Below are 9,463 nucleotides of genomic sequence, written 5' to 3' on the forward strand. Positions count from 1 at the left end.
ATAAAGCCATTAGTTTTCGAGATATTTGAAGCTAAAAACGATAACATACATTAACGATACATTAGCTAAAAACGATACATTAATCAAAATAAGTGTGCCTTTTCATTTTTAACTTCAAATATCTCGAAAACTAATGACTTTATCGTTATGAATGAAGAGTATATTATTTGCATAGAAAGTTTTCGAGAATCTAAAAATTATGCTAAAATAGCAGTTTCATCATTGGCGTAGAATTTGGGAAGGGTCAACGATTATTTAACATAATTACGTAGGGTGTACGGTACCTACACTTTCTGCCAAGTATCATAAGGATATGTCAAATAGTTTTATAGTACCGGGCACACATAGTTATTATAGTTTTAAATAAAGAATAAATTATTAAAAAAAAAGAATACTTTAAAATAATTTGACATATCCATGTCATACTTGGCAGAAAGTGTGGGCACTGTGCACCCTAATAAATTATGTTAAATAATCGTTTCTGGCTACTACCAGAGGCGTACGATAGGTAGGGGAAAGTGAATGGTGGACCCTTCCCAAATTCTACGGTAATGATGAAACTGCTATTTTAGCATAATTTTTAGATTCTCCAATACTTTCTATGCAAATAATATACTCTTCATTCGTAACGATAGAGTCATTAGTTTTCGAGATATTTGAAGTTAAAAATGAAAAGGCACACTTATTTTGATTAATGTATTATGCTCCTTCGTTTTTAGCTTCAAATATATCGAAAACTAATAGCTTTATCGTTACGAATGAAGAGTATGTTTTTTACATATAAAATATTGGTGAATAAAAAAATTGCACTAAAGTAGCAATTTCGCCAGTGGCGTAGAATTTGGGAAGGGTCAACAATTCACGATCCCCCGTCGTACGCCTCTGGTAGTAGCCAGAAACTTTTGTTTAACATAATTTAGTAGATTGTATAATACCAGCACCACTTATCAAATTTCGTGTGGTTGTCCCATGCCCGTCAGGAAATATTCAAAAATAAATTAAATAAAAGTTTAGACACCCTGTATTTCGGTTATTATCAACTTTTGTACTAAGGTAAGTTAGCTTAAATCGACCTATTTTAAGCTGAGGAATCTAAGGTTAAGTTATGGCCCATTCTTTACCAAACACCCTGTATTATACATTTTAAAGTAGATGACTTAAAAATGATATTGCCAATATTTATGAGTTGCGTTCCTGGGACAACTTTATTAGAAGATAGTTCATTCGATTTCATGAAATCGACTTAAGCATAGAATGTCATTTGTCTTCATAGTGCAGTCATTAAAGCGTAAAATAGGTTTTTACCTCCGAAATTTTTTACTATGAACCGATTTTCATGATATTTTTGAATTAGGCTTATCTTACCCTTAAATTCAAAAGTGATATGACCCGAACTCCTTTTTTTATTTTTAAGGGGTGAAAACAACCCCGTAATGGAAAAATTGACATTGAGCCATTTTATCGCCAGAAAACGTGTTTAATAATAAAGAGTGACATTGTGAATTGTTTTATAACACAATAACGTCATGTTAAACTCATTTTCATCCCCTTGAAAACCGTACAACCCTTTCAAACAACCCCTAATTGAAAAAATTTACAAAAAATTAATTTAGTATGACATGTAAAAATGATATTTTACGTTCTCTATCTTAATTATCATATTGTTAACCCCCTTTCAACCCTTAAAAACAACCCCTAAATAAAAAAAAATTACAAAAAATTAATTTGGTTTGACAAGAAGACAAATATAGAGTAAATAATATCTATCTTGAATGCTCTATATCTTATTCTCTATCTTAATTACTTAATTGTTAACCCCTTTCAACCCTTAACCCCTTAATGCACAATTTTTTTGAAAAACACTGGCCAAAAAAAAATCAAATTATTTTTAATGAAAAAAGTGATCCTAGTGCGCAGATCAGCCCAAGGAGTACTTGCGTTTATCCGATTACTGAAATGATTGTCACGAAACTGTCACTGAAGACGATAACAGTTTTTGTTGGAACAATCGGAAGGACGATGCGATCAACGATCATCCTTTTGGTGGAACCTATTTTGTTTACCGCGCAGTAGCGTGATCGTTACATTACTGTTTTTCGTTGTGTTGAACAAACCTATTATTACTTGAGTTGAGACTTCTGAGCTTCACCGATGAGGCATAAGGATGCTGAAATAGCTATATGGAGATGGTGGTCCAACTCTGAATCAAATATAAACAAAACCTGCCTTGATCTTTTTTATCTTAAACCTATTATTATCTATTATATTTAAGTAAAATATACAGAGTGTCCCGAAAAGATTGGTCATAAATTATACCAAAGATTCTGGGGTCAAAAATATGTTGATTGAACCTCACTTACCTATATACAATAGTGCACACAAAAAAAGTTACAGCCCTTTGAAGTTACAAAATGAAAATCAATTTTTTTTTCATATATCGAAAACTCTAGAGATTTTTCATTGAAAATTGACATGTGGCACTCTTAACAGCAGCAGCATCTTAAATAAAAATTAAAATAAAATTTGTGTACCCCATAAAAATTTAATGGAGGTTTTGCTCCCTTAAACCCCCCCCCCCAAACTTTTGTGTACGTTCCAATTAAATTATTATTGTGGCACCATTAGTTAAACACAATGTTTTTAAAACTTTTTTGCCTCTTACTACTTTTTCAATAAGCCAGTGTTTATCGAGATATTTTGAATATTTGTCGAATCCACCACATATTTGTATATGGTACCTATGATATACCTGTTAATAATCTGATAATATATTTATAATTTACATTTTTAGGTATATTTTGAAGAAGAGGCCACATCTGGATAAAAAGTGACTTATCAAAAAAGACTAGGAGGCAAAAAAATTTTAAAAACACTGTTTACCTAACGGTACCACAATAATAGTTTAATTGGAACGTATACGAACATTTGGGGGGTTTAAAGGAACAAAACCCTTATAGAATTTTTATGTAAACATATTAAAAAATAAGCCGCATCTCGATAAAAATTGGCTTATCGAAAAAATACTAAGAGGCAAAAAAGTTTTAAAAACGTTGTATTTAACTAATGGTACCACAATAATGAATTAATTGGAACGTACACAAAAGATTGGGGGGGTTTAAGGGATCAAAACCCCCATAAAATTTTTATGGGTTGGACAAATCTTACTATAATTTTGTTTTAAGATGATCCTGCCATAAGAATGACACATGTCCATTTTCAATAAAAAATCTTTAATAGTTTTCGATATATTGAAAAAAAATATATTTTCATTTTGTAACTTCAAAGGGCTATAACTTTTTTTATGGGCACATTTGTACTAAGGTAAGTTAGGTTCAATCGAACTATTTTTGACTCCAGAATGTGTGGTATAATTTATGACCAATCTTTTCGGGACACCCTGTATATTGAAAAATAAATGAGCGAATATGAATATGCACATTTATTGTCGGAAAGCGGCTCACAAGGAAGAGATCGGTCGTAAGTGATGAAAAAGGATATATTTTTTTGCTTCCACATTGTTATTTTCAATTTTCGATTGCATTCCAGTCTCAAAAATTATAGCAACATAAAATACAACGCCGTTCGAATTATCTCGAGTGTTTACAGTTTGAACAGTTTAGCGTGCTCGAGTTGACTCGAGCGTGTACGTTAAGGGATTAAAATCAACCACTCGATTAAAAATTGTATAAAAAATTGTAACGAGGATCGTTGCTCCAGGTAGCTATCAGTCGAAGAAAAAGAGTTCGCTTTTTTAAAACATTTTTATTCGGAATCAAAATAAACAGAAGATACGATAATTAGCCTTAATTACTCATTAAGTTCGTTAATAAAATATATTTATAATTTCTACGCATCGAGCTTATTGTTCGGGCCGATATGACGATATTTTTGTACATGAATGATTCTGACGATCGCGCGAAATAGAAATTGCTTTTATTAATATGACATGAATGTATAAGGAAAGGGGAGAAAGGAGATCCCGCTCACCTCGCCGGATTGGAAAGACATAAAGGATATATGATCACCGCTCATATAAGGATAGGTAAGAAGAAAACTGTCGGATTCGCTCAGCTCGCCAAAACGACAGCGGAAAATAATTGGGAAATACTACCTACATAAACTCACCTCTTGTACCTCGCTGTTGTCTATTATTCTTCGGTCAACGCTCCAAGAATAATAATCAACTAGGCTTTTCGGTTCGATTTTTATATCGTTCGAAACAGTACAAAAACGTGTTTTATTTAATTCATTGGCGTACTTAAACGATAAAATTATATTATCGTCACAAAATTTCTTTTGATAAACTAAAAAGGATTTAAATATCGTTCCACGTTCTCGAAAAAGCTATGCTGAAAAATCATATGCTCAAGTTCTTTAGCCCTTAAAACTACCCCTAAATTAAAACATATGTATGATTTCGTTTATGAGCAATAACTACTTCAATTTTGAAGCTATCACAACTTTAAAAAAAACCATTTTGAAGGTAGGTAATTAAAAGAGCTACAACTTTTTTCTTTATAATATGTAGTGAAACACCTTTTATTTTGAAACCGTGAAGGGTTAAAGGGCTCGAGAGAGACTGTGGTTGCGCTACCGCGCGCTCTTTAATCAATCATCTCTTCGTCAATTTTTGTGTGAGAGGAAAAACAAACAAACCAAAATGTTTCTAAAAAAAAACCTATTTTTTTATTATTACACTTTTTTACGTATCTTTCAATATTTTTGAGATATTATGAAAAAGTGTTTTTTTTTAATTCGAAAATTTTTTTTTCTTAAAATCGTGATTTTTCCAAAAAATATGTGTTCCAAAGCAGCGAAACTGCTAGAATCCATCAAACTCTTTATATTAAATAAAGTTGATTCTAGACGGAATACCATTAATTTTAATTTTGGTGGAAATGGCACTTATGAAATCCATTGATTTAAAAAAAAACATGAGATGTTCCTCTTTTTTTCATTACAGCTCACTCATTTTACGTACAAAAGACTTTTAACAGTGCTCATTTTGAAGCTTATTTTAAGCACTATAAAATCCTTTCTCATTAGCATGCATAAAATTGATTCGCTCTCCGCTAGATGGCATTGAATACATCGATTAAATTTCGCACAAAATAGAAAACGGCTTTGATCTTCAATATCTCGCTTAATATTGCACATAGGACACTCTTTAAAAAGCCAATTTGTTCATTTTTTTACCTGCTACAATTTTTTTCAGTATAATATTATCGTTAAAATGCATAGTTTTGGAGATATTTGCAAAATGTTGAAAATCGTGAGAAAATTCCGAATTTTCAATTGCCAATAACTTGAAAAGTATTGGGTTTTTGGAAAAACTTTATACAACATTTGTTGCTTAAAATTAGGTCTTCTATCTATATCCGAGGTTATTTAAACAAAAATTTCACCACCGAAAAGTGGTGGCAACCACCCCCAGGGTGAAAGCGGAGTTCGGGTCAATATCACTTTTGAGGTTAAGGGTAGGATAAGCCTAATTCCAAAATTTCATGTAAATCGGTTCATGGTAAAAAATTTCTGAGCTAAAAAACTTCAATGACTGCACTATAAAAAAGACAACCACATGCAGCGATGACAGTGAAATTCTCATGTTAGTCAAATAAATTGAATTTAAAACTTAAATTGTGGATTATTCCCAAATAAAATAGTAAACTATATTTTAATTTCTTTCATATATCTTCATTCCGTTTCTAGTGTTTTTTTCTATATTTCCAAATTATTCTGAATTTCTTTTTCAGTTTGTGCAATTAGCACCAAATCGTCAGCAAACACTACTTCCACGTTTTCTACACTTTGCAGCCTTCTATGCCCTACATTCAGCTTTTTTAGTTCTTGTGGATTTCTTTATAATGATTTTGGATTACTATTAATAGTTTGTTGTCTTTTCCTTTTTCTCTTAGTATTTTCCATAGTTTCTGTCTCAGTACTTTATAGGTCTAAAAATGCTAAATATGCTTTTTTCTTCTCTTGCAGTGCTTTTTTGGTATCTGTTTTAAAGTAAATATTATGATCCTGTATACCTCTGTCGCTTCTAAATCTATTTTGTAGCTAGAAAACCGCCATTATGGTAGGGGAGCCCAAGGGGGTAGATATACCTCTACTATATATTGGCTCTTAACATAGGGGGGTTCGTTAAGGGGGGCCCGAAAAAAAAATCTATCCTTAAAAATACTCGAAATTGTCAGATTAAGATAAGGTAAGTTGAGTACATACAAAAGAGTGTATATTTCAAAAATCTGACGATTTGAGCGGGGCATAAGGAAATGGGTGAGTCAAAAAGTTTCACAAAAATTTCGCGAAATGAACGTCAAATCGAGAAACTAAAAACTACGTTTTCAATATTTTTCAAAAATCTATCGAATGATACCAAACATGACCCCCTACGAAGAGGGTTGGGGGGTAAATTTTAAATACAAATCCCGCGATATTTCGCAAAATAAACATCAGATCGAAAAACTGCAAAATACACTTATTCAATATTTTTGAAAAATCTATCGAATGGTATCAAACACGACCCCCCATAAGGAGGTTGGGTGGGGGGTTACTTTAAAATCTTAAATAGGAGCCCCAAATTTTTATTGCAGATTTGGATTCTTTACGTTAAAATAAGCAACTTTTATTCGAAACATTTTTTCTAATTATGGATAGATGGCGCTATAATCGGAAAAATCGATTGTTGGAAATGGAAAATTAAATTAAAAAATGGAAAGTCCCCATTAAAATGAAAAATTTTACTTAACTTTTTTTGGTTTTAGGACCTAATAATCACAACCCAATAGGTCCCCATAACGCTCGAGTGACTGCACATTTAGCATACTTTGCTCCCCTACCATTAGCTGGGTTATGTTTTGGTCCGGTAACGCATTCCCCGATACCAGTTGCATCTGTAAAGCATTACCCTATTCACCACCTGGGGAGGTGTCGCGTTGAGGACTAATTACCTCATAGGGGAGGTATATCGGCGAACTGTATTCTATCCACAGACGTCGAATTTGTTAGACCTGCAGGTTAAAACAATTTGAATTTGGTTTGCGCTTTATTCGCCGTCGAGCACTTCGGTAACAGGGTGATCTGTTCTGTTCTATGTAGTCTATTATACCTGAGTTGATTCCCATTCTTTTATGAACCTCTATGTTATTTATTCTATCCCTTTTTGTTACTCTGCAGCTTCTCCTTAGGAATTTCATCTCTGTTGCACTTATTCTGTTTTTGGTTTTCTTATTTATTATCCAATTTTCACACCCTTAATTAAGTCAGGATACTTCTTGTCGTTGTGTTATATATTTTTCTTTTTGTTTTTATACTGTTGTTCTTATCCCATAATAGTCCAGGAACCAAAGCTTTTCACCTCGCAATTTTTACAAAATTTGAGAATAAGTATATAGTGGATAGTCCATGGATCAAAATCTATATGATGCTGACAGGCGCTTTAAACATGGGGGTGGCTGCCACCCCATCTCGGGGGTGGAAATTTTGTATTATATTTTGACCGCAAAAGTTAATAAAAACATTAATTCTAAGCAAAGAATGTTCTATACATTTTTTTGATAAAATTAATAGTTTTTGATTTATTCGCTATCGAAAGTGTTAGTTTTATATCTAAAAAATCAATGGTATACTCATTTACGATTCACTCAATTTTTGCCGTAGAACTAATTTTATCAAACCAAGTTCTTCGGAATTAAATTACCCACAATTTAATTTTTAAACATTTTTCGAATCTCTAATGCTAATCTTTCTATTCTGAAGAATATGGCATTTTTTACCAAATTGCAAAAACTCGTTATTCGCTTTAAACTTCAGTTTTTAAAAACTAATCATTCTAAGGGTAAGAACAGAACAAGTGGGTCGCGGTGGAGGTGGATGTGAAGGTCGCGGTCGATGTCGACATCCATGTAAAACAAACACTTTGTAATGAATGGAAGCGAACAGAGCAGGTAAGTTGTGATGGAGGTTTAGCGCGATGCCATCCAGGAGGTTTACAGCGATGCTTTTGAAAATAAAATGAGTTTGTTTTACATAATAATAATAATAATAATTTATTCAACAATAATAGGTACAATCTTTTTAGATATTTACATATAAAGTGAATAAATTAACCCGAAGGTCTCCGAGAGGTGTGGATACACCTGTTTCGGTAAATAGGAAATAAAATAATAACATACTAACGTAAATAACATAAATAGCAACATAATACAATATAATATAATACAATAAATAGATAGGTACGTTTTTTTAATTGTAAATACACAGTTATGTTTTAGTAAATATGATACGTAGAACAAATAATATTATAATGAAAACAATAAAATAAATACTTAGTTTAACAATAAAGCACGAATAATTAATTTTTTTTAACAATTATGTATGGCTCAATTAGTTAGTAATATTTTTGAAGAATGGTGTATATACGCATGTTTTATTAAATATGATTATAATAATAAGCAAAATAAATCAGTTTAAAACAATATAAAATTTGAAATATAGGTATAAAAATTGGTAGTGACTCTAGAGTTTCATTTTTTGTTTGTTTTTTAATGTATGTAAATTTAAGCTACTATAATGATGTCACAAAAATTTCTTGTTTGTTCCATCAGAAATGATTTAAATTTCTTTTTAAATAGAAGAACATTCTTAGTATTTTTGATATCACTAGGGATATGTATTATATATTTTTGGGGCTAGAAATAGAAAACTTCTTTGACAGAAGGACTTTGTCATTTTCGGAATCATATAGATGAGGTGTTTGCCTCTTGTATTATGCTCATGTGATGGTAAATTTTTGTCTGTTTTCATGATGTCTACTGCGCGGCCTACAAGGATGCTTCCCTGTGATTGGTCCGTTCGAAGCCAAGTTGTCATTACCTGCGCTATCTGAGTTGATACTTTTTATATAATCCCTTTTTTGTATTCAGTTCATTTTTGAATTTCTAAAGTAATTAAATTTTTGAAATATGAAGGAGGATCTGATTATTTACAGCTGACATTTCATCACTATCATCTCTTGACTGACACAACATCGCAAAAGCACAGTCTTTTTGTCATTCAAATTTCATTAAAATAGTGGTTCTAGCTCGTCTGACAGCGCAGGTCACCTCCTTGCTATGTGCTGTCGACATCGACCGCGACTTAACTAGTACCATCCATCGCGACCTACACCTCCACCTCGACCCACTTGTTCTGTTCTTACCCTAAGCCAGGCAAACTTCTAGAATCTATCAATAATACATAAAGAAGAATAAATAAGGCCAATTACTAAAAACATCTCTAACTTACGTTATTATGCTTCCAATTTGATTTTTCTTTTTTCAAAAAAAATATTGATTTTTAACCGTAACTTTTTTATTATTTATCTTAGAATCTTAGAAAGTTCGTTAAAAAGAATTTTGTAGGTTCTTACAAGATCTATAAGGTTATTAATATTAAATCCTTTTAAAATTCCCAGTCA

This window comes from Diabrotica virgifera, chromosome 3, assembly GCF_917563875.1.
Source record: "Diabrotica virgifera virgifera chromosome 3, PGI_DIABVI_V3a".
In the NCBI taxonomy this organism is placed as follows: domain Eukaryota; kingdom Metazoa; phylum Arthropoda; class Insecta; order Coleoptera; family Chrysomelidae; genus Diabrotica; species Diabrotica virgifera.